The following is a 26,606-nucleotide window of genomic DNA, read 5'->3' on the forward strand; positions in this document are numbered from 1 at the left end:
GGGCATTCAGGTTTGAATGCCTAGAGAATCTCCCTGCACTTTTGAGGCAAGAAAGACCATGCCAACCATCCTCGGTAACGTCTTTTCCGCACACGCATTTATGCCGTTCGCATATTTTTGATCCTAATCGAAGTCTTATCGCAATTCTGAGTTGTTGGTTCGACAGTTTTAACCTTAAATTTTTGCACGGGATGACGTTCAACCATTGGGAGCCAAATCTACCTTGGAACGCGTTGAACCTTTTTACGTCCGTTGGTTCGAGTCGTAAAATCAAGTCTGCAATTTCGCTGTCAAAAATTGGCTCCGTCCAATTTTTTGTGACATTCGACCAGAATGTGGAAAATGCAATCTCTGCAGAATTCGGAATTTTAGCAGTAAGCCTTCCGGATTGGTGGTTTTTAAGAACTAAGGGCGTTATTGGAACGTTTAGCCAAACGGTGAAGGCTGGAATATTCTAGTATTTTAAAATTTCAAAAATTCGAATGATGACGTCACATTTCTGAGAAATGCTGAAACGGCCATTTTTAACAAAAAAGAGTGAAAAAAGAGAACAACAACGTTAGTTGCGCTGACGAGAACAACTTTATCGAAATTGAAGAAGTCGAAATTGAAGAAAAACAGCAGCAGAGTGCAGAGAGCGTTCCGAGTTGCAACTATTGTGCTGCTACAATAGTTGCAAGGCCGTTGCAAACAACGGTGAAGGGTAAGAAACCAGCCTTCCGGATTAGGAAGAAATCAAGATCAAGGAGCTTGATTCACCGGATTCAAGAATCCGGAAGGGTCTCGGGACGGAAAACTTTTATGGACTCATATGAACTTTTAGCATCCTGTCATGTCCTGACTTGAATTTAATTGATATTTGGATTAGTTTTGACAAGGATGAGGTGCTAAGATGTAACATTCGTCTACTGCAGTCACACATGAGGCTTAAGAAAAATAGGCCCTATAACCACTGGCTCAAGGGTCAGGGACACCATCTCTTGTGTTTTTCTACCTCAAGAACGGTCGGAGCCAGTTCGGTTCGCTTGTGACATGAGACTACGACCCGTTACAGCTTAAAGGCTACTACTAAAATATCCCCCACTCTAGAATTAGAAACGTCCCCATACTTAGGTCTCTAGATACCCAAAATACATGAACGCCGTTAAAAACCGGGTTGGAACAATCCGTTAAGTTGCTTTTTTTATTAGACAGTGGAACTTTGATCCATTTCAGATGGATCAACCTAAAACTCGCCTTACCTCAACATAACAATTATAAAACACACTCTAGGAATTTAAATTTGTACTCACATAGTAGCACGCTCAAGAAGTGGGAAATAATCCAGTCGGTAGATAACTCAAGAATTAAATAACGTAACTAAATGAGTCTAATGTTTTATAGTTTTAACAATGAGAACGAGTTTATACTCTAGACAATAGTTTTCTTGTGAACCATTAGGACACTTGAGTTGTCCACCTTTCCACCGAAGGTTCACTCTAGTCCAGTTCCGAATAACACTCCAGTCGCTATAATCCAATTCGTGGGAATGCTCTCGTCTCTGTCACAGATGGGACAGCTCTACTCTCGATTATGATAGTGATGGAAATTGCGAATAGCAATTTCCTACTGCTTTTTCTTACAACTTTCCCGCGTGTGTGACTCAATCGTTCTGAAATTGTTCTGATTTTTTTTTCTGATTTTCAGTTATCGCGAGAAAATCGTGCATGACAGGTTCCATTCGAAATTTTGAAAAATTAAATTTCACTCCAAAATCAAGTGTTTTTTGCTTCTCTCAAGGTCAAACTTCCAAATATGACCGACTGGCACATACTCCCCGGACTCGAGATCGATGTCCTCATCGCGCGCTGTCTTCTGCCAGTGAGTCCCAGAAAAACCGAGTGTTGCTCAAGATACAGTGCCAGTGGTCATTTACAGAAGTTTGCAGCAGACTTAAGCTTATCTACACCCCAAAATTCACAGCCATCTAAAATTTTCACACTATTGCTAAACAGCAACCAAAATCTGCATACACCTGCACCCTTGAATTTTCGCTTTTCAAGCCAATCATTTTAAAATCTCTTTTGTCCTATTCAATCAGGAAATTGTCATGCAGCATTTCGATTTATATAATAAATATAGTATATTAGTAACAATATTTGCTTTGTTAAAATTTCTTTTTCGTGAATCCAACTTTCACTCGGATCCACGCTCAAGCCCCCCTTCCCTCTCAAGACTCAAGATCCATCCGATTTGCCCATTCATCTCGTACTCTTCGCCTTAGAGGTACTACATCCTGAAGTGCTAGATGCGGCAAACTGTCTCAACAGTTCCTCTTCATCATCGGAACTAATCACAATCTCCTCCCAAGCCTTCAGCTGTTCATAGGATCGCATCCATTCTCTCTGCTCCTGCAACCTCTTTGCTTGGTTGGGTAGTGCCTTCACCCTAGCTTCTCGGTTCAAGCAAAAGGAGTTGTGCAGGCTCAAGCTCACGTTCTTCGCCAGGTCTTCCTCTAGTATCGACTCCCTCGCTTTGGTATTGTCTCTAGACATCTTACCCACTCTTTTCCATCCTGTCGTGATCGCATTACGATGGGTTAGTAGGGGTCTCTTGAAAGCTTCCGGCCCAATCTCGGCCTGGAACTGTCGATACTCTTTTTGATGTTTTCTCATGTGATCTTTCGTTGTCATGTACAACCAAGACGTCAGTGTCGCCCGAAACCATGGAAAGTACCTCAAGCGACTCCATACGTGCCTGACTTCCGTCGGTATGGCGAATACTTTGCACGCAGTCTCAAACAACTCGAGTCTCCTGCTGTAGTCTATCGCGTATATTGACTCAGCCGTTGGCGTCGTCGCCTCCCGATACTTCGTTATATTCTCTTCTATCCATCTCAGAGCTAACATCGTACTCACTACTAAGAGCGTCACCTTCTGCCGGTGATCCGGTAGTCCGATCGACGGAATCTCTTCCACATCCCACACCAGGCAAAGGTTCTTGTGATCTGGATACCACACCGTTTGTGCCAAACAGTGGCATGGGCATTCCCCATGAGAGATCTCAATGCTCCTGAGATTACGCTCCCCTGAGGCTTCCAAGAGAGGCTCAAGCTCCATCATTTTCTCGTGCATCGTGTCGTTGTCTTCCAGGTTCGGAGTACTTCCCACAGGTTTCCCGATCACGTTTTGTCTCTCGTGATCGCTTGTGTTTTCTCTTTCCAACTTCAGAAGATCTTCTCCCCAGATTTCGCTTAAGTCATTTCTCAATTCTTTTGGTACTGTCCCTTTGATTTTCCTCAACAACTTGTGCGAGTGATGCGACATCCGAGCCAACCTCACGCACTTGAGCACTGAGAAGGCCTTGTCCACCAGTATTCTCTGGCTGGACACTTCCACCATCGCCATGTGTAGCGGGTAGTGACTTCCGCACAAGTTGGCCATCATTGACCCTATCAGCGATTTCGCGTTCAACGGCAAGCCATAAGCTTCGCTCATGGGAAATCCCATTTCCGCCTCAAGACCAACCTTCCAGCTCCGGATGTGTTTCTGAGTCACCTGCAACACCCCGGGCCATGATTCTACGCTCAACGCCGTCACTAAATGATGTTCAGATTCCAGTCTCTCCAGTGCCTGCAGACCACACATTCTCGAGAAGAATCCGAGAGCTGTCGCTATATTCACCGTGGTTCTCGCGTAACATTCCGCTATTATTTGCACTTCACTTTTCTCCCTTTCTGTGATGTCTTCGAACCAAGTGACCAGGTCTTCTTTTTGAAACGACAGTATTCTGACGCATGACCGTCCATCGCAGATGTGCTCTCCGTTCCCACACGTCGAATCCAGACAGCTACCCGGCTCCAATTTCTTTGCTGACCCGGGGTCGCTCGTCCTTTCGCTTGGCTCTTGCATCTGGGGCGTGATTAGCTTATGTAGCACACTCAACTTCGCCAGATCTTCATCTTCCGTTGGTGCTAACCTCACTCGCTCGGTGGTTTCCTCGATTAGACTCGCATGGGAGGGTCTTAGTAGCTTCCATATCACTCCCAAGTTCGTGGTTAACAAGCCATTTTCACCGCCCATGTTCACTTCAACTCTCTTGTTTGAGCGCGGTATGCTTATCACCTCTGGTGTTTTCTCAAGAATCAGGCCCAGGCTCGGCCCCTCTTTTTCCACCGCGTCTATTTCCATTATTCTTTCTGTCCAAAACTTCAGTAGCTCCGCTACCTCATGGTTTCTGTGGGCTCCTCCAGCTTCCGAGTCTAAGAAGGGATTGTAGGCTATTCCCATCACTCCAGACACATATTGGTATTCCCCCTTCTCACTGAGTCTCGAGTACTGTTCTGACGAGGCCAGGTTACGGTGAACATCATGTTCTTCCTCGAACTTCTTATTAGAGAACCTCCGTACCTCGTCCAGCTTTCGATGGTTCTCTAAGGATAGTCTGGAACCATCTTCTTTCTCTATTCCTGTACTCTGATATACGTTCAAGATGATCGTTGAGACTCTTTTCTCCATGGTTTTACTTCCACTTGCTCTCTGGTGGCATGCCAGGATGGTGCTATCAGACATCATTGACATTATCCATCTCAAGAAACATGTGGCATCTTTTCTTCTAGCCAGGCTCAAGCCTGAATTGTCCCTGGCCACGTGTTGCATCAGTGCCTGATACACCTCTAGCTTCTTGCTTCCCAACTTCAGCCTGTCATACGAGGTCAATGTCTCCAACTCTATTCCCACCAGACTCCAGATGAACATTAATTGTCCCGCAGTTCTAACGAAGGGATTCGCCATTAGCGGCGGTGCTGATGAGGATGTCCTCATCGCCTCTTCAAAATGATCCTTCAACAAACTCTGCCAGGACCTCTTCAGATGACTTGCCGTCTCTATCTTATTAACCTCGGCTTTTTGCTGGGTGGCCCAATTGCGTCGCTTGCGAGCTATTCCACTGTCCAACTTCTTCAAGCAGTCCTCCATTTCCTTCAATGTTTCGAGGGCCACCCACCACGTCCGGGAAGTGTTCCTCGTCTTGTTCCTCTCCAATGGATCACTCGTCACTTGTTTGCCCATGTCCTGATGTGCCTTCGAGATCCATTCTTTGCCGATCTCCACTTCCCCTACCTGTCCGTTCGTTGAACCTCTCTTCACGTTTATCTTCTGAGGCTTGAAGTCTTCTTCTGACGTCGAACTGGCGGAAACCTCTATTTCCTTTTCTACTTCAAGTGGTTTCCTGAGCTCCGAGCTGTTCTTGTATGCCGCCGTCTTGCATCGAGCCAAAACGATGGGCGCCGTCTCTCTCAAGTTTCCTTCCGAAACAGCATCCACTGAAGGACTACCCCATCCTTCCACTTCTCTCTTCCTCTTGCGAGTCTTCACATCTCTGCTCGAGGGTGTTGTGGCTATCATCATTGATTCGACCTCTCCATCCACTCCTTCCAACTCTTGCCTCCCCCTGCTCGAGCCTTAAGGATATTAGTACTTTTAATCATATTACTAGTCCCAACCTTATCCCTTTTTATATCATCAACCATTTTATCCACAGTTTTTTGTTTCAGAGTAGAGCTGTCCTCACATTTCTCTTTTCTAGTCTTCGATCGTGCGTTCCTCAGCTCCACTAGCTTGTTCAGCAGCTCTTTTCTTGCTTTCTCATCCAGGCCCGTTCCTATCAGGAGCGGTTCCCCGAATCTCACTACTGCGTCCCACAGTTCCTTCTTGAACTTGTCCAGCGTCGTCTCGCTGCCCACTTCTCGATTGAATTCCTTCAGGAATTCCTGCCAAGCGTCATCCTCGAGAGATCCCAAGAATATGTCCCTGTTCCCTTCGAACGTGTTCTTCTCCCTTTCCTCCGAGCTCAAGAGTAACATCCCCATATTGAAGGTCTCACCTGCCAATGGCAATTCCAGATCCTTCCGGGGAGACGGAATCAGGGGTGGTGTGGCAGTATCTGCCCAATTCTCCTCGCTCAAATCTTTCAACAGCTCTTGAGTGGTGAGCTCCTCCCCTGATGGCCCTGGTTCAGGCGTATTCCCCACTTCCATGTCTTCACCGGCTTCACTGAGAGTTTCATCCATACTCTCTTCTTCTGACTCATGTCTCCTTCTCTCGAGAATTTTCTTAAATCGGTCCTCGACGGGTCCGCTCCTCTTGTCTCCAGGTGTGTCCACGGACAGTGGTGATGGTGTCGTAGGATCCAGCTTTTTGTATTCCGTCAGTGCTACATGCAGTTGACCTGCTGCATCTAGTTCTGTTCCTTCCTGTCTTATTTCCACCTGTTCCAAGCCATAGGGCGCCTTATATTTTCTCGTGGCAAATTTCATGTCGTCCACCAGTGCGACGTGCCCCTCCATCACGATCATCCTGCCATCATCCCATATGGGTAACATGTTCTCAAGTACCTCCTTCTCAAGAGTTCTCAAGACCTTCCGCACCTCATACCCTGGGGGCTGCGAACCTCTACTCTTTTTCGCTTGCGTCGTCCACGAATTTACCTTCATCTCGCTGGTATGGAAGTAGACCGCCGCCGTGTAGCCAATGAACAGGGGGTCCCAGCCATCAGTGAAATCCTTCTGCATTTCCTCCGTCGTCATCCTCGCCATTATGGAGGGAACTACCAAGGGACTATTCATTCCTAAGGTCATCCTCCTAACTATTGGGAACTCAGGCATGGTGGCCGGGAGGATTTCTTTCTCCATTATGGTCTCCAGCTCCCTCTTCACCAGTGCGAAGCACTCCTTCCAGGCAGGAATTCTCAAGATTTCTCGTCCGTCCGTCGTCAATGGGTTCAAGTTCCAGAATTTGGGATACATTTCAATGGGACCCTCTCGCTTGCCTCCCATTCTACATTGCATTTGCCCCCTGAAGTTGTACACTATCAGCTCGGCATCTTTCACCTTTCCAAAGAGTACCGTGTTGCTCATTCGCCCTCTGAGCACCTCCTGCTGACACCAATTCAACGCCGTCCCATCCAGTATACTGACAAGGCTCAAGTGCGTTACAGAGTGACGATACGTTGTCACCAGGGGGTCTGGGAACGCGTACGTCACTGCTGGACCATAAATGCAGGTCACCACCTCCTCTAGGCCCCGGATTATCCCCATTGGGTCCGACCTCATTGCCAGGCATAGGTCCGTCAGCAGAGGCATCCCTCTGTTCGTCTTCTTCCATTCTTCTCTCGAAGTTGGATTCTCATCTTCACCCGTCATGTGCCGATTTTGCATCATGAGGTATTGCACTAGCAACGTCTTCAATCCTGCGGCACACTTGTAGGAGCTGGTTTCAATGCTCGTGTGGACTCTCCCCATAGACAGAGGCTCTCCATATTCCATTAATCGATGAAACGACACCAATTCCCATGGGTCAAGAGCACTAGTGCCAGGTACCCATCAAATCGAAGTGTCTCCACTCCCCGACTAAACATGTATGCTGGACCCATGTTGAACAAGTATCTGGGGTAGACCAAATACAGGGCCAAGAGCAGGCTGATGGGCATGCCCAGTATCTCCTGCACGAAGGCTCCAAAGATAGTCGCCGTGGTACCGAATATTCCTGCCAAGAATTCCTTCTCCCAGCAAGGACTCAAGAACTTGAGAATCTCGTAATCCCTCCGAGTCTTCAATTCGCCTTTGGCGTGCTCTCTCCAGAACCCTGCGATCGTCACTTCATTGGCGGCCGAGACAAATCTAGCCACCGTCATGTCTCTTACTTCGGCCAGCTCCAGTTGCTTCTCTAGGAAACTCCAGACTTGCTTCACGAGGAGTGGTGCTTCCTCCCTTGTCTTATTCGTGGCGTTCTCCAGCCTTGGTGTCAAAAATGGCCACCAGCCATTCTCTTGAGTCAAACGATAATTCAACGATCCTAATTGCTTTTCCGTCTCGGCCACATTTCTTCTCTCGTTACTGGGACCTCTAGACTTGCTGGTGGAGTTCGTGATCTTCACATCCATACTCCGAAACCACAGGCTGGCCGTTAATTTGCTTATCGCCGGGTGATCGTCCCCGATGACTGGGCTGAACTTGAGCTGCCTGGCAAAGTTCGATATCTCTAGCAAGAGCACCTCGTCTAATACGATCAGGATGTCGGCTAGTCCATAAAAGCCCCTCAGTGCATGAGATATATCCGCCCATGCCGCCGCCAATTCTGACTTGCGAAGCCTCAGGTTCGATGGCTCCAACTCCCGATTGGGGGCTGCCATTAGAATCCGCCATTCACTCCCTTCTGCTATCAGGATCAAGACCGCGTACACGAACTGTAGGGCGGGTGGCATATTCGCGTATCCAGGGGATGTGGTAAACACCACCTTCGTCTTGGACCCGAATCTCGAGACAACATTCTCTTGCACTTCATTCATCGCCGCAAACAACGCTTGAATGGCTTCCCATATCTTCCTCGATGTCGGAATTTCATCGCCCTTTAGTTGCTCAAGAAGTCCCATCGCGTGCAGGTGATCATTCATCCCTGCAAACAATAGCAGTTCAGGTTCACAGGGCATCTCCGACTTTATTGCCACTACCAGAGTTAACATCTGATTCAATTCAGCTCCTGGCAAAGAGTATATCAAAGTCTCCGGCCAGAACAACTTGGGAGACGTTCCTTCGAAGTCTGATCCCGCCACAATGACTACTCTCGCAGCAGCTGGGTCTGCTCTATCATACACTGCCAGGGTTTTGGCCAGCTGGGTACTCCCACAGGGCTTCCCGTACCTGGGATCTTCCGCCAATTTCGAGCCTTCGTAAGCGGCATCTGGCAATCCCGTTCCTCCCGGATTGAGTAGCTTGTCTACCATCTTCAACTGTGCCGGGGTTGCCAACCTGATCCTGGCGATGCTAGTTCGGTGCTTGGGAGGTTCTGCTATAAGTCCCGGACTCCCCAGCAGCTTGAGAGGTCTGTAGTTAATGGGTCCCATGATCGTTTTTGTGGGAATTCCCGTCAGGTCTGTGGTCTCCATCAACTTCGCTCTCGAGAAGTGCGCCTCATGAGCTTTCAACCAGTCCACGCAATGATGCCTATTCAAATCCTCGTGTGATACTCGTTCGATCCCCAGGGTTTCCGCCAATTCTTGCCTGCATTCCAAACTCTCTAGATCCAGTTCTTTCACCTTCTCAGGATATCTCAAGCGAGCGGTCTCCAGAGACTTATTTTCCCGTTTGCTCTCTGCCACTACCACTGAGGATATCGCCGAGCTTGGAGGTGTTGATGACGTCACCTCCTCAGACTCCATTGGCGTGGCACTCTGCAATCTGGTCTGGCTGCTCCTTGAACTGTCTCTAGTGTCAACTCTCGGTCCCAAGCGACCAGACAAGGCCCTTGAGGCCTGGAATGGTGGGTTCGGAGGTGGTCCTAAAGTGAATTGGGCTGTCTCTAGCAGATCCGCCTCCAGCGCATTTATGTGTTCTTGGAAGACGTCGTTTAGCCACTCTGCTCCCCTCGGTCTATCAAAATGGATTCCATCACTGGAGGTGTCTTCAGGGAATCCCTCTTCCTCCATGCGCTCTGCCACGTCCAACAGTCTGACAGGGAGCACACTCTTCCGGTGGATGTCTCTTATCCCCTTGTTTAGATTCCGCACCTTCTCGTTCATCTCCAAGGCGTGCTGATCAAACATCATATTGTAGGGGACAGTACATATCGTCAACAGGATGGGGTCCATCTGAATCCTCAGTTCCTCAAGAAGGCAGCTCACCTTATCGTGCAGCCTTGTTATTTTCCTCGCTTCACCCCTTGATACATCGTTGGTCCCGATCATCAGGGTCACCGTGTATACTTTGGTCATCCCCAGCATGTCAAGCGTTGCTAACATCTGTGGCGTGGCAGCTCCAGCGAAACTCAAGATTCCCGTCTGCCAGTGCGATCGGATCCGGGTCAACACCCGCACCAGGCTGTCCCCTACGATTAGATGAACCGCACCTTCTGGTACCCGGGGTGGCGCCATGTATTGCACCCAGGCCGCATCATGAAAGCAGTCTCTCCTAGCTTTCTGCTCCGTACTCCAGTCCAGCCGATTGTGCCTGTGGTACCTCCCCTCTGTATTCTTCTTATAACTCAAGATCACGACACTCCTAACCGGCTGCTCCCTCCACGTCGGGGGAAGCTCCGGTCTTGCCGAACTCTCACGACTCTTTTGTCGCAATCTCTCGCCCAGTTCTCTCAGACGCGATGAGCCGCCGCTCACCTGACCGTCACTCGAGGTCGAGGTTGGGGTATATCCCGGCAGCTCCACATCCATCAGTGGGCGTATGGGTTGCATCTCTAGGCTACGCAAGGAAGACGTTGCGTCATTCGGTATCCAAACTTCCAACCCTTCACTCATGTGTTCACGGGCCTCGCGGTCAAGGTTGAACCGTGCTCTTGCTCTGGAGGCCTCATCCACCTCCATACGTGACTCTGGCCTCGAGCTGGTGACCACTCGCTCCTTCGGCCTGGCTCCCTTCTGTGCATCAAGCTCGCGTTGTCGTTGTTCTATTCTGTCTAATTCCGACCTCAGTTGATCACGATTTGCGGCGTTCTCCCGCACCCTTAACTCCTGTTGATGCTCAGCTTTTTGTATCTCAAGCAACCTCAGAGCCTGGTCTCGCTCATTGACCGCCTGGTCCCTTTCCAGCTGAACCTTCTCCCGATCCAGATTTGCCTGATCCCGATCGAGGTTCGCCTTATTCCTTTCCTTCTGCGTCTTCTCGAGCTCTTTCTTTAGAACACCTAGATCCGGATATGCCTCGGTCGTCTGTTGCATTCGTGACATCGATGGCACCCTACTCGAGCTCTGGCTGGTGGACCTTACTGTTGGCCTAGTCGGTAGTGGGAATTCCCCTGCGCCATATTCGGTATTGTTATTCAAGCCAGGATTCCTTGCCAAGTCAAAACCCCTTACTCCTCCATCCACATTCCAAGACAACCATCTGGTCTGTTCTTGGTTCGATATTCCCTCGGTGGTGTAGCCGATCATCAAGACAGCCTCCGTTGCAGACTCCCTGCACTCGCCCTGGTCCTCCAACTGGAGGATGGCATTCAGCATCACCGCCATTCTCTCGTCTATTTGGGTATAGTCCAAGTCCCTCAGGCGCCTGTACAGCTCATCAAGAGTGGGCTTCCTCAGGGCCGCGGGCACGGAGTTCCAGAATCGGTCTGTCATTCTTTGTAACTTCGGGATGTATGTAGGTAGATGTTAACCAGCTCAAGAATTACCTTACCAACTCAAGAATTACCTTACCAACTCAAGTATTACCCAATTCAAGAATTCTCTAGAAATGTTCTCTTGCAAGTACTTGCTGTAGATTCGGATTATCGCGTGTTCAATCAAGATTCTCTCTTTCTGTTTCTCGCTTGAGTGTAGTTGGATTTTCAACTTTGTTTTTCAAACTTGATCTGAAAACAGAAAGCTCATTAAAACTTAGCATGTCACGTTCCTAACCTAGAGACCCCCCTTCTACCCATATGGTTAAAATCTTATCCTTCTCATATCACTTAAAGCAATTCGATTGGATTTCCCTTAAGAACATGCAGATTCATTTTGTGTTTTAGCACCATCAATTCTTTCTTTTAAAATTCAATTGTCATGCCAATCACATCTTAAGATCCCTTTACCTGCGCCGCACCCCAGTACCTAACTCAAGACTCCTCCCTCACACCCGACCTGATACCTCCATGTACCCGACTCAGGCGATGCTCAAGTATTACTTCTTGTGAAGATGCACCATTATCTCTGTTTCTGCAAAGACCACATGTAAGATAGCATACAATTCCCTCGAGCTCAGTTTGCCCCTGTTTGGGTCGTACACCGGCATCGAGACCTCCACTATTCCTCTTTCAATCATGAAGTCACGTAGTCTTGTCAGTGCCAATATCACGTGTTCGGGATCAATTGTGTTTCTGTCGTTGACTCTCGTTACTAGGAAGCAGAGGTATTTGCCCGGGACTTGTGCCACTGACGGTGGAAGCGCTGCCATGCCTCCCAGTCCTGGCCTCTGTCTGAACAGAAACTCTACGTTCTGGTACTCTCTTTTGAAGTCAGCCTCCAATCTTGATTTGAAACTCATGTCCGCCGTGATGCAGATCGCGCTGGTCCTGTTTGACAGGATGAAGTCGCTATCCATTATCATGATGTTCTCTGAGTATTCATTGGGTATTTCGAATTTCGTTTTGAAATTCCTTCCTATGGTAGGCTCTGGTTCTTCTTCCTCCAGTTCCAATCCGCTTGTTTCCCTCACTTCCTTGAGCTTCTTTATCATCAAATTTTCGGTGTGGGTAAGTCCTACCCCCACTCCCCGGACAAAAATATTTATCGACGTCCCCGTCGATGTAGTCGGGTCTGAATTGTCCTTAGGGATGTCCAGTGGTCTGTCTGTTGCTGTCCATCCGAAAAGAGGGTCCTCTGTCTTCATGTAATTTGCTGCTGATACATCGATTTGCTGAATGCTTTGTCCTTCGCGGCTCTCGTCTTTGACATCACGCATCCACTCTAGAATCCTCAAGTTCGTGTTCTCCCTCCTTTCTATTTCACTCTGCTCGAGATCCGTCTCCAATTCTGGCGTCGAGTAATCATCCTGCGGATAATGTCCACCATCGTCAATGACCTGCCATTCCTCTTCGGCTTCCAGTTCGCCTGCGCTTAGTAGTTCATCGCCCAACTTGTCTGGCTGTATCTTATCGATCAAGAAGTCATCCCCGTACCTATTGTACCTCATACCTGTTCGTTTACGATTGCCAGTCCTGGTTTCCGGTGGTGTTGGTCGATCCGGCTCCATCCACTTCGGTACCTCGTTTTGCTCTGGGTCGTTCCAGTCTTCTTCTACAAATGAACCTGCATCCGACTCCACTTCTATCTTTTCGTTGTCGTCCAAACTCAAGTTCTCATTACCATCATTTTTCTCTCTAGTGCCTTTCTCATTCACTTCGCACGCTGGTTCCACCACCAGGTACTCAAGACCTTCCATGTCTTTTGGTAGGCACCAGTCCTCCGGGGACGGGACGTGAGGCTTCAGATTTTCGTAATGTGCTGCTCGCCCTGTACTCAAGCGATAAAACCGTCCTTGTTGATGTACTTCCGTAATCATGAACGGTCCTCTCCACTTCTTGAGCGTGCTACTATGTGAGTACAAATTTAAATTCCTAGAGTGTGTTTTTTAATTGTTATGTTGAGGTAAGGCGAGTTTTAGGTTGATCCATCTGAAATGGATCAAAGTTCCACTGTCTAATAAAAAAAGCAACTTAACGGATTGTTCCAACCCGGTTTTTAACGGCGTTCATGTATTTTGGGTATCTAGAGACCTAAGTATGGGGACGTTTCTAATTCTAGAGTGGGGGGATATTTTAGTAGTAGCCTTTAAGCTGTAACGGGTCGTAGTCTCATGTCACAAGCGAACCGAACTGGCTCCGACCGTTCTTGAGGTAGAAAAACACAAGAGATGGTGTCTCTGACCCTTGAGCCAGTGGTTATAGGGCCTATTTTTCTTAAGCCTCATGTGTGACTGCAGTAGACGAATGTTACATAGTGTTTTGTTTCATATCGAGTTTTGTTACAATTGTTTCATATCGAGTTTTAACCGGTAAAGCATATCCCAGCTTCCTCCCTCTCTGTATCGTGATCGGTATATCAAGGGTATTCAACAAGACACTGACGCAGAGGCCGCTCTTCGTTATCGAAAATGATCTTCCTAAAACAGCAGCGCTTTGACTATTAGGATTTGGAACTATACACACTTGCTTGTTGTCACTTAGTTCATTATAATTTTTCATCCTCAAGCTTACGATTGCCGCTTCATTAGCTTTTAACCTCACTCTCCTACTCAAGAATACCGGTGCTTTGTTCTCATTTGCCATTATTAAATTTACCGGTTTGATTGCGTACCTCCTATCCGGGTTCCGTATCCTGAACATCGCATTATTTAGATCTATCGTTACGTCGAAATTCCTGATGAAGTCTCTGCCCAAAATGAATTGGTCAGATTCATCTAGGTTTTCTACCACGATGAAGCTCATCCACAGGTTACGTTCCCCCAAATTGAGGGCTATTATCGGCGTCCTGCCCAGCACCCGTAGGGCCCCTTTGTTTGCAGCTGACAGCCGTATTCTCGAGTCTATCAAGTCACCTTTGTCAAAGCCCATCTTTTCCCATGTTTCGATTGGTATGACGCTCAAGACTGCTCCCGTGTCAAGTAATCCACGCAACTGAGTCTTTTTGCCATTTATGTCTAGCACGTGCCCTGTCACGTCTGCTTCCGTCCCGATGTGCATTGCATCTTCTTCAAGCATGGCACAGTGTCCGATCGATCTTACTTTCAACTCTTCTTTCCCTACATAGATTTGTCCAATTAGGTCTTCGTCGCATGTTATCATCGTCTTGGTATAGATGTTGATTCCATCTATATTCAGCATCACCTCGTGTGGACCATAAGCTTCAGTGTACCTATTATCAACACGTACCGACTTGCTGCCCCCTCTCGTGAGTAATGCTCTGAGCGCTCTAGAAGTCGTTTGTGGACTTATTCCACTCAAGTAGTCTGCATACACGTCAATGTGCATTATCGTCTGGTCGCTTGGCTCGCTCAAGTTTCTGGTTACTTCGTGACCGCCCACTGTGATTATCGACATTATTCTTGCTCCGATTTTCGATATTCCAAAAGGTTTACCTGTCACCATTTTCACGGTGTTACAATTCCCGTCCTTTGTTGAGCCCGTTCTAGCCTCTGGTACTGAGTTCGATCCGGTTAATGCTTCGTTAAAATTCTGTCTTTCGATCTCCAACTTCAGTCGTTGCTCTATTTCTTTCGCAGCCAGATCTTGTTTCACTTTGGCAATTGCTTCCGTCGCCGCTTTCTCATAATTTATCTCTAGAGAGCTCCCGGCCGCGGACTCTAACGCACCGCTAACATGTGTTACAGCTTTCACTGTCTTCGTCGGCAATTCGGTGTTTGGTGCTCCTAAGTTCCTAGATTCAAACTCGTTTTGCCTGTTCCGTTGATTCTGCACCGCCGCTAATGCCAACTTATGTTTGGGGTGATTCTGGTCCTTGACCGCTTCCCAGAACAAGGGACAATCCATCCTGAAGTGCCCCTCCTGGTTACAGAAGAAGCATCTGGCGCCTATCTTGATGATTAAGCCATTATAGTACTCGTGTTCCTTCATCTGGCTCATATCCTCTTCATCCGGTGCATAACCTAGGCTCTTCATGCCTTGTTTGTACGTTGTGCAGTCAGCCACATGATGATCCGCTGACCCGCAGTTCGCGCATGATCTGCGCTTGTCCATATCATCTCTAGGTTTGTACCATGATGACCTCTGGGGTTGGCCTCCCCCTTGCGTGTTCCTGTTTTCAGAATATGAGTACTTCTTAGGTTTCATCAGCATGTATTCTCTTGATTTCTGTCTCATTTCTTCTGGGGTGGGTGCGCTGTCCTTCGACAATGTGTAGTATGTTGCTAACATTGTCCTTAAGTCATCACTTTTCACCCCATCGATGAACTTCGAGGCAATGCTAAAGTTCCGTCTATTTGTCGACTCCTCTGGGTCACTCCTCCTTCTCAAGCTCTCGAGGTCATCTAGGAACCGATCTATTGACTCGTCGTCCCTCTGCCTTCTCTTTTCAAATCGCATCATCGCTTGGTGACCCTTCATGCCTGACCCGAATCGATTCAGCAATATCTCGAAGATCTTGTCCGCGGTGTCGCGTTCTTCCTCCTTCTTTGCGACCACGCATTTTAATGCCGTTCCTTCCAAGTTGCTCAGTATGGCTGTACATGCTTGTCTTTCGTCACTCAAGTTATCTTGTTCTAGATGTAATCTCATCACTTCCACCCAAGTGTCAATGCATCCATCGGAGTCGTCCTTGAATTCTTTTGGCTTCTTGAATGTTTTTCTTGTTTTTCCCTCTCTCCTGTCGCTCGAGTCAGTGTTCCTCGTGGCGAAGGCCTCTAGAAGCCTGTTCATCATCTCCCAAGTGCTGGCCCATGTCATAGCATCCGGTCCTGTGTTGCTGTTAGCTGTTGCATCTCCCGGACCAGTCGTTGTATTCGACGTTCCATTCTTCATTATTGTTTTCGCAGCTGTTGGTGCTATGCTTATCGCATCCCTGGTTAAGGGCAACGGTGTCGATTGCCGTTTGTTCCTTTGTGGTTCTACAAAGTCAACTCTGGTGCCTTGCGTACGATCCGCTGCCGGTCTTTCTTGTGGAGTAGAACCTCTCAAGATTGCATCCAACTTCGCCTGTATTGCACACGAACTCTCGGCTTGACTCTTGCTCATTGTGTCCATTCTCCTTTCCAGGCTCCCTAATTGGCTGTTGACATCATCATATCGGTTCTTCAACTGTTGCATGTCTGTTTTGATGTTCTTTTCTCGTTCTTCATTGGTGGCTTCTACCTTATCTGACATTTCCTTGAGTCTCTCCTCTGTTGCCTTAGCTAGGTTAAAATAACTGTCTAGATACTCGTGCTTGTTGTATCTTATCTCCTTTTTTATCACCTCTCTGTCTTCTTCACTGTTCTTAAGTCTTTTGTCGATCTGATTTAATTTCGCCAACAAGTCGCCCAGCTCAATGGTAGTCTCTTCATGGTCAGCCGTCGGTTTCTCTTCGGCCGTAGCCTCTGCTTTAGCTTGTTCCTCATTCTGGCCGGCTTCTGTCGCTTTCGTGCTCACTGTACCAAATGTTCGTGCTCTTTCTGTTTTTGGTTCTTCAGTCACGTTTTCTTTCGATTTGAGTCCGACCATCATTGCAAACTTGTCTGTGAAGGATGTCTTTTTCACTTGAGAGTCGTTTTTCACAGTCTCTCGGGTATTGCCTGTTGTGTCTTCCAATGCGTCTATTCGTGAAAACTCCACGGTTTTTGGACTTTGGTCTTCCACGTGGGGCATCGGTGTGGATTCCGTTGTCCTCTTCTCCACTTCATCTACGCTCTGGTCTGGTGTCTCTAGGTCGATTTCGATTGTGGGCTCCACCTGTTTTTCCCCCACGTCTTCTCGTGTCTTGCTCTCGGTGCCACTCCTCGTACTGACCATGTTAACTGAAAAGTTCTTCTTTGTTATCTTTGGGCCTGTTGATGTCGTTCCGCGCAGCGATGAATTATATTTCGTGTTTGATCCACTTGACCTTTTTTCGAGCACCGGTACCCTACTCCGCCTCATTATTTCTATTTACAACTGCTTTTATTTACAATTTTATTATATACACGATTCTATTCTAAGAATAAAAAAAAATAATAAAACAAAAAAAAATTTTTGTGGTAACAAATTTTGTACAACGTGTTAAAAACCTTGTTGTAGCTCTCTTTCTAAAACCTTTGAAAAAATTCCCTTAATGTGGTCTCAACCGTACCTATTTCGATTTGTCTTATTTTGTCTTAAGACACACTTGTTGTAATTTTACTTCAATTTTTATACCGTCCCAAGACTATTCGTCACTATCACAGTACTCTCCGCTAGTGTCCTAAGACCCTTGTACCAAGGCCACTGTTCCAAGACTACTGTCCCAAGACTAGTGTCCCAAGACTACTGTCCCAAGACTAGTGTCCCAAGGCTAGTGTCCCAAGACTACTGTCCCAAGACTACTGTCCCAAGACTAGTGTCCCAAGGGTAGTGTCCCAAGACCAGTGTCCCAAGGCTAGTGTCCCAAGACTACTGTCCCAAGACTAGTGTCCCAAGGCTAGTGTCCCATGACTACTGTCCCAAGACTAGTGTCCCAAGGGTAGTGTCCCAAGACCAGTGTCCCAAGGCTGGTGTCCCAAGACTACTGTCCCAAGGCTAGTGTCCCAAGACTACTGTCCCAAGACCAGTGTCCCAAGACCAGTGTCCCAAGGCTAGTGTCCCAAGACTAGTGTCCCAAGACCCTTGTCCCAAGACCACTGTCCCAAGACCACTGTCCCAAGACCCTGTCCCAAGACCACTGTTCCAAGACCCTGTCCCAAGACCACTGTCCCAAGACCCCTGTCCCAAGACCCTGTCCCAAGACCACTGTCTCAAGACCCTGTCGCAAGACCCTTGTCCCAAGACCACTGTCCCAAGACCCTGTCCCAAGACCACTGTCCCAAGACCCTGTCCCAAGACCACTGTCCCAAGACCCTGTCCCAAGACCACTGTCCCAAGACTGCTCTGTCCCAAGACTTCTTCGGTACTGTCCCAAGACTCGTCACGGAGTGTCTTCCTCGTTGTAGGGTCTTCTTGAATCACCGTACCTTGTACCACCACTCAAGCTCTAGTAAAATTTTCCCAAAAACCCTCTCTTAAAAGCCAAATGCTGACCCCCCTCTTCTTTTTGGTTGTTTCTATTTCAATGTAGGTGCGCAGGTATCTTGTGATCACCTGTTCGTATAAAACCAAACACAAATCCTCACTAAAATGCAACAAAAACCTAAGTAAGAAAAATAATAAAAACAGAAAAATGAGTCCACCTTTTATTTACAATTTTATTATATACACGATTCTATTCTAAGAATAAAAAAAAATAATAAAACAAAAAAAAATTTTTGTGGTAACAAATTTTGTACAACGTGTTAAAAACCTTGTTGTAGCTCTCTTTCTAAAACCTTTGAAAAATTTCCCTTAATGTGGTCTCAACCGTACCTATTTCGATTTGTCTTATTTTGTCTTAAGACACACTTGTTGTAATTTTACTTCAATTTTTATACCGTCCCAAGACTATTCGTCACTATCACAGTACTCTCCGCTAGTGTCCTAAGACCCTTGTACCAAGGCCACTGTTCCAAGACTACTGTCCCAAGACTAGTGTCCCAAGACTACTGTCCCAAGACTAGTGTCCCAAGGCTAGTGTCCCAAGACTACTGTCCCAAGACTACTGTCCCAAGACTAGTGTCCCAAGGGTAGTGTCCCAAGACCAGTGTCCCAAGGCTAGTGTCCCAAGACTACTGTCCCAAGACTAGTGTCCCAAGGCTAGTGTCCCAAGACTACTGTCCCAAGACTAGTGTCCCAAGGGTAGTCTCCCAAGACCAGTGTCCCAAGGCTGGTGTCCCAAGACTACTGTCCCAAGGCTAGTGTCCCAAGACTACTGTCCCAAGACCAGTGTCCCAAGACCAGTGTCCCAAGGCTAGTGTCCCAAGACTAGTGTCCCAAGACCCTTGTCCCAAGACCACTGTCCCAAGACCACTGTCCCAAGACCCTGTCCCAAGACCACTGTCCCAAGACCCTGTCCCAAGACCACTGTCCCAAGACCCCTGTCCCAAGACCCTGTCCCAAGACCACTGTCCCAAGACCCTGTCCCAAGACCCTTGTCCCAAGACCACTGTCCCAAGACCCTGTCCCAAGACCACTGTCCCAAGACCCTGTCCCAAGACCACTGTCCCAAGACCCTGTCCCAAGACCACTGTCCCAAGACTGCTCTGTCCCAAGACTTCTTCGGTACTGTCCCAAGACTCGTCACGGAGTGTCTTCCTCGTTGTAGGGTCTTCTTGAATCACCGTACCTTGTACCACCACTCAAGCTCTAGTAAAATTTTCCCAAAAACCCTCTCTTAAAAGCCAAATGCTGACCCCCCTCTTCTTTTTGGTTGTTTCTATTTCAATGTAGGTGCGCAGGTATCTTGTGATCACCTGTTCGTATAAAACCAAACACAAATCCTCACTAAAATGCAACAAAAATCTAAGTAAGAAAAATAATAAAAACAGAAAAATGAGTCCACCTGAAATTCAAAGGTGATCAATGTCTACCTTTCGTCTAAAAAATATGTCTGGTACCTAATTGCCACGCGTTTTCCTTCCCCCCTGCCAGCGATCTTATGGGGTATTACAAAAACTGTCTATGTCCCTTCCCCCCTACCAATCCGACCAGGGTACCTTCCTTAACTCGAGTTCAAATTTCGATCTCCACCTAATATTACCAACGCGTGTTAATTTCTAATGTAACTAAGTCAACGATGTCGACTAATTAGTTACTCTAATTTCCCCCTTTTTACAATTTACAACCGCCAACCTCTAACTTAACCAGCCCCCCTTCTAACCTCCCCCCTTTTTATCCCCCCTTCCTAAGCCTAAAATTACCTTAAGCGCCGGGTGCTAAACCTCTCAAGAGAAAACCGTAGACCTGTCTCCAGGCCTGCTCAAGTAAAAACGTTCCTCAAAACCGGGGGATGTCGCTTATCCTATTTTACGCTTATCTCCTATAATGTAATGTGGATTTTAACGATACCCGTTCTGCCCAACTTGAGAACTCGAGAATTGCCAAATCCTTCTTGGCTGCTTTCCCACTCGACTGGTCACCTGTTCCAGTCCAGTCTCCTATTGGTTCAGCTCAAGTGTCCCTGAACCACTTTCCCACTCGGCTGGTCACCTCTTCCAGTCAAGTCTCCTATTGGTTCAGCTCAAGTGTCCCTGAACCACTTTCCCACTCGGCTGGTCACCTCTTCCAGTGAAGTCTCCTATTGGTCCAGCTAAGTTCCAAACTATCTGAAAACCCTTGACAACGCCCCACACTCGGGCACTTTATTACGGTTACTGGGTTAAATTGCTAGGTTGATCGAAACGATCGAACTTATAAAACAGTATGGGTATACTATTTAATTAATATAAAGGTTTGATCCAACTGATCTGGTGTCAAAGTCACTGTCTTTTTTCGTTTTATGGTTTTTGTTCCTTTTTCTATTCTTTTTTGGTTTTTGTTTTGCTTTTTGTCTTTTTGCTCGTGTTTTTGTCCCCCTAGTTGCCCCCCTTTACTCGGTTAGCTAAGCCTCGTTCGGAGAGCGTACCAGGAAATTTTCTCGAGTTTTCTTAAAAAGCTATCACGGTACAACCGGAAGGTTTGCACGTTCCTGTCGAACCGTACCGCCGGTACTCTAGAATGGGCATTCAGCCCGAAGCTGTCTCAAGTGGGTTCGACTCCGTAGTCTTGATGTCGTAAACACCCAGGAGCGCCATAAAAACACTATGTAACATTCGTCTACTGCAGTCACACATGAGGCTTAAGAAAAATAGGCCCTATAACCACTGGCTCAAGGGTCAGGGACACCATCTCTTGTGTTTTTCTACCTCAAGAACGGTCGGAGCCAGTTTGGTTCGCTTGTGACATGAGACTACGACCCGTTACAGCTTAAAGGCTACTACTAAAATATCCCCCCACTCTAGAATTAGAAACGTCCCCATACTTAGGTCTCTAGATACCCAAAATACATGAACGCCGTTAAAAACCGGGTTGGAACAATCCGTTAAGTTGCTTTTTTTATTAGACAGTGGAACTTTGATCCATTTCAGATGGATCAACCTAAAACTCGCCTTACCTCAACATAACAATTATAAAACACACTCTAGGAATTTAAATTTGTACTCACATAGTAGCACGCTCAAGAAGTGGGAAATAATCCAGTCGGTAGTTAACTCAAGAATTAAATAACGTAACTAAATGAGTCTAATGTTTTATAGTTTTAACAATGAGAACGAGTTTATACTCTAGACAATAGTTTTCTTGTGAACCATTAGGACACTCGAGTTGTCCACCTTTCCACCGAAGGTTCACTCTAGTCCAGTTCCGAATAACACTCCAGTCGCTATAATCCAATTCGTGGGAATGCTCTCGTCTCTGTCACAGATGAGACAGCTCTACTCTCGATTATGATAGTGATGGAAATTGCGAATAGCAATTTCCTACTGCTTTTTCTTACAACTTTCCCGCGTGTGTGACTCAATCGTTCTGAAATTGTTCTGATTTTTTTTTTCTGATTTTCAGTTATCGCGAGAAAATCGTGCATGACAGGTTCCATTCGAAATTTTGAAAAATTAAATTTCACTCCAAAATCAAGTGTTTTTTGCTTCTCTCAAGGTCAAACTTCCAAATATGACCGACTGGCACAAGAGTTGGGGGGAAAGGGTTGATCCATCCTCGATGGAGATGATGATTTTTATCTACTGAACAAAAACAATAGTAATATAATAAATAGTAGCCCTGTTTTTAGGAGTGACCTCGTGGTCTGGGGATACTGAGACCCAGCCATGAGCTCACTATTTTTGCATGTAATTCAGTTAATTTGAGCGTTCTGGTCGAAGCCGGAGAACAGTAACGTTTTTGTCGACCCGATGTAAGAAATTCCACCGAAAAGTACTGGCTTGGTAGAGACGGTGAAAAACATGCAAAGCTCTGTTTAGACGCTAGCCAGTCGTCTTAAGACTTAGTTTTGTTATCCGTCGATATGTATCTTCCGGGCGAATGTTACATTTTGGATTTAATTTTCCGGAGCCATTTCAATTTTTCCTAGGTCAAACCACCGTTTAAGAGCATCATCATAGGTTCCATCCACATGCTCCAAACCAAAGATTTCGCTCAAGGCATCTTTCGCTCCTACTTCTGAGGCTAAGAAAGCGGGTAAAGCGAGTAGACGAGCGGAAGAAACGCCCAAGCCACCTTTGGCTGCCGGGAGAACTGCTTGTAAAAACTGGTTATCATCCATTTTCACGTTAGTGACCTTGCATAACGAATTTCTTAGTAATTTATCGTAGCGTTCCAAAAAATCATTTTGCAAAAAATATAGGAGTTTTGGCATGCTAAAGCAATTTTTCAGGAGGTAAAAACCATAATGGGCGTCTAGTTTGTCAATGACATCCGAGATTTTTTCAAGCTCCTTAATTTTTTCGTCGAGCAATTCTTTTCGGCAAAGTTCGCCGATTGGAGATCCTAAAATGAGGAGTTCTTCTTTTGTTTTTATTTTTTTTGGGGCATATTTTCCGAAATTGTGTTAAAATTGAATTATACTGTGTACTAGTAGTCGGTCCCAAAAAACAAAGTTCACACTTCTCAGCGTTTAAGCTCAGGCCGTAATTTTGTTCCAATTTCAGAATGTTTTTAAGGTGGCGGAGTACTACCTTATAGTCGTCGGCTAAATTCCCATCATCTAAATACCAGATGTTAATTTTGACTCCAACTGTTTGACTAGTGTATGAATTGTTTCCGCAAAAAGGGATGGGGCTTCAGGATCACCTTGCTGAGTTACGTCTTCTGACATTATGACAGAGCTTCCGTAAAAAAGGTAACTAGGTTTACCATACGCGCAATGGGTGTAATTTTACAGTTCGGGGCGATTTGAATAAACATGGTTCAGCATTGTTTCTCTGTTTAAAGAGTTAAAGGCATTCTTAAAATCGAGTTTTCGTTGCGTTCAATTAGGTTTCGAAACGATTGCGCAGCTATTTCTGCTCCTCTTTTGGTACCGCATCCTACCTGTACGTTTCCGAAAAAATTTTGTCGCTCGGAGAGGGTCTTGCTTCCAGCGCATTTAGACGCGATACGTCTCAGCGTGTTTACTATGGCAATCGGTCTCAACCCTCCGTCTATCTTTATGAGGGCGATAAGCTTTGCGCCAAAAAAAAGGTCTTAATGGTTCGGGTATTTTGCCATCTCCAATGAGGTTTATCAGCTTAGTAAGCGATTTCAAAAAATTAAGTCCTGCACTGCCATTCGACTTACTAACAAGATCTTTAAAACTTTGAGGAACTATTTTATCAGGACCTGCTGCTGATCCGTTTGGAAAGGACATCATCGCTTTGTATAGGTCGAAATCGGTTACGCAAAAACTCTCCAACTTTCTTGGATTTGGAGCTGCAAATTTGGCTCGCTGCGGGTGCTTAGACAACAATTTTTGATAAAGGAGCTATTTTGTCATCCGAAGCAGCAAGCCTTATTCCTCCCTTTACATTTCCTTCATCGAGCTTACTACTTATTAACTTTATTCTCTGCTCGAGGTCACTCAGAGGCGGGCTTGAAACTTGGGGATGGGGTTTTGGAAGTGACACGTCATTTGCTCGAACTTTTTTATTAATCAAAGAACTCATGCTTGTGGTCTGTTTGCGTCCACTTCTTTTCGGTTGCTCCAAAAAACACAAGAAAGACGTTTAAAAATTAGCCATTTTGTAACATCTTCTACATTGTAGACAATGTCATTTATTTTGTCCGACAGACTTTCCGCCAAGGGAACACGCGAGTCTTTTGGTACTCTCTTGAGTACTCGGACATTTGAGATGGCTGTATTAACATAATTGTCTAGCACTAAATCATTACATATTGTTGCTTTATTAACAGACTTTACATCAACGCATAAAGGACACTGAAACCATTGGGTTTTCTTAGAGTCGCTAAGAGAAATATTTACACAACTGATATGATACCAACTAGAACAACAATCACATCTAATCCAATTTATCAGTCCTGAAGGTTTTAAGCAATCTTTGCTTGTACACTCTTTGTTGTTTTTCCTCATCTTGACGCAGCATAAAGGTTAAAAAAAAGGATTTTGACTGGACTTTAGGGGACTGAACTAACCCATGATAAGCGGTTAGTGGGAATTTTACAAATCAGCAAATAAAAAAAAGACAACTAAATTAATTTCAAATTTAAAATCGAATTATAAAAATCAAAAACAAGGAACAATCTCACCCGAGCTCAGTAGGTCCAGCGGCGCACCACCAGACTCCTCAAGCCAGTTCCAGTTTCCCACCTCCCCCATTGAAAGCCACTTGACAGACCTGTCTCTAAAATCCCTCAGAGGGCGCTCCACATACAGGCACAAACATCAAACATAACAAATCTATTTAATAAGTTTATCACAACAATTAGGCTAAATTCTGGATCAAATTAACATGTGATTGTTAAATTTTATTTCATTTGACTACATATGAATAAAATACATCCAACATAGACAATTCCATCATTACTATAATCGAGGAAGGTAGATTTTAATTGACAATTCTCTGGATGTAGCAGTAGTAGAGGCTTTATGGCTCATTGCCCAAGGGTGTGAACCCCTGTTTTCAGCTAGCATGAGTTTTTGATTAGCCTAATTGTTGCGATAAACTTATTAATTAGATTTGATCTGGGAGAAGGACGAGCCAAGCAGAAGATTGCAAAGAACTTCAAGGATGACTGTCCAACGACTGGTGTAACATCTATTGGATGCGACTCTTGCGATTCCTGGTGGCATCCGGTATGCGTCAACCTATATCAAAAATACCTGCCTGTAAAAGGTACTGTCCGATATGCCTACCTGCTGTTGAAACTAAACAAAGTAATCTGCTGGATCAAGAGAAAACTCTTGAGGAGATTCAAGAAAAAAAGCAAGCCGTTGTTGCTAACGCGTATGACATCAAAGATTTTTCACATGCCAATCAAGATATCGGATCAACAGGTCAAAGAGCTGCGCCATCGCCTGACTTTGTTTGCAAACGATTGCGTTTTAAAGGTTTCACTGAAAGCACAAGCAAAGAGCCTTTTCGAAGACAAATGAATAGGCAAAACTCGGTCCAAAACCTGCTTCAATCTGTTGTGAATATAACAAGGTTGGGACGATATAGCGCTGACAGAAAAAGGGCAATTGTTGAATGTAATTGCAACAGGGACGCCAAGTTAGTTCTCCACAAAGCTATTGCTTTCAAACTCAACAACACATCAGGTGTATTCGTAAGCAAAGACTTGACAATAGATGAACAAAATCTAGAAAAACAGGCACTGAAACAGAGATATGAACTGATTAAAATAGTGTTGACAAATCCACGCTGAAAAATGTTAATTTCCGCCTTCAACGAGATGGAACAGTTATATGTAACATTCGCCCAAATACTACACAGCGACGGAGCGTAGAAAAAGTACCTATTAACGACTGGCAGGGGTCAGTTACCTTATTTCCACTCGTTTTTCACCGTCTCGACCTTGCCAGTTGTTTTTCTGGTCTGTTTAGGGCTAAGTAAAAAGTTACTACTTTTAGGCCATCAGTCAAACGACTTTTGATCAGCTTTCGTTTACATGCGAACACAACCACATAGCTGAGTCTCGGATCCTCAGGTTACGTGATTGCTATTAAAAACACGGCTCGAATACCCTATTTTATCATGTTTTTTGTGTGACAGTTCTATATTAAGTCCATTGGAGATGGATTGACCCTTTCCTCTTTCTAGCTACTGATATTCTAAAATATCAAATTATACCGGTGTTAATTCAGAGTTCTACGACATCCAAGTAGCTACAAAGTCAGTTTTATATAGTCCCTTCACATACAACAGTCTCTGGGGGACCAAGCCTCCGCTCCCGTAATCTTCCCGAGATAACGCTGTTATCTCTCCAATTTGTGGCACGGGAGGATTCCGTGGAATATTCCTTCCCCACTGAAGCTTCCTTCTCCAATAAGATCCACTGCTAAGGTTTTTATCGCGTGTTATTGCCACGATAAGAGGCTCTGTTTTCTTTGTGTTCCCGCACGACCGTTTCTCACTATATTTGTTGTTTTTTTGTTTTTTTTGTCCCTTTCAGTAAAATGGCCGTCTTTTTCTATTTCTCAGAAATATTCACTCTTCGATCGAAATTTTAAAAATAAAAATTCTAGAATATTCCTACCCTCCTTCGCAATTTTTTTCGTTACTAAGGCCTTTATTCGTTTTTTTCTGTCCCGCCGGAAGGTCGCGCTGTGCCAACCTGGAAGAATGGCACATACTCCCCGGACAAGTCCCCATCAATGTCCCTATTGATCGCATAACACCCGGTTATCGTCAAGTAGTGTTCCAGTTCTCTGTAATCAATCTTACAAATCGCATAAGAAAATGAAATTTATCTACTCCACCTCAACTCACTACGTGTTCACAAATGGCATCGTACTACATCTCACTGCCTTTCAACATTTTTACAAAATTTGCACCATGAGGAATGACCTAGCTAAAATTTCTT

At 45.8% G+C, this 26,606-nt stretch overlaps 1 protein-coding gene across 1 annotated transcript in view; it reads right to left on the reverse strand.

Moving 5' to 3' along the window:
• LOC134845513 (protein POLR1D-like) overlaps nucleotides 1–24,509 on the reverse strand; it is a 34,845-nt gene extending 10,336 nt beyond the window's left edge. Inside the window, exon 1 of the mRNA XM_063862437.1 lies at nucleotides 24,481–24,509. The gene's annotated coding sequence lies outside the window, so the exon portion shown is untranslated. The remainder of the gene's footprint in view (nucleotides 1–24,480) is intronic.
• Between the last annotated feature and the right edge of the window lie 2,097 nt (nucleotides 24,510–26,606).

This window comes from Symsagittifera roscoffensis, chromosome 5, assembly GCF_963678635.1.
Source record: "Symsagittifera roscoffensis chromosome 5, txSymRosc1.1, whole genome shotgun sequence".
Classification (NCBI taxonomy): Eukaryota; Metazoa; Xenacoelomorpha; order Acoela; family Convolutidae; genus Symsagittifera; species Symsagittifera roscoffensis.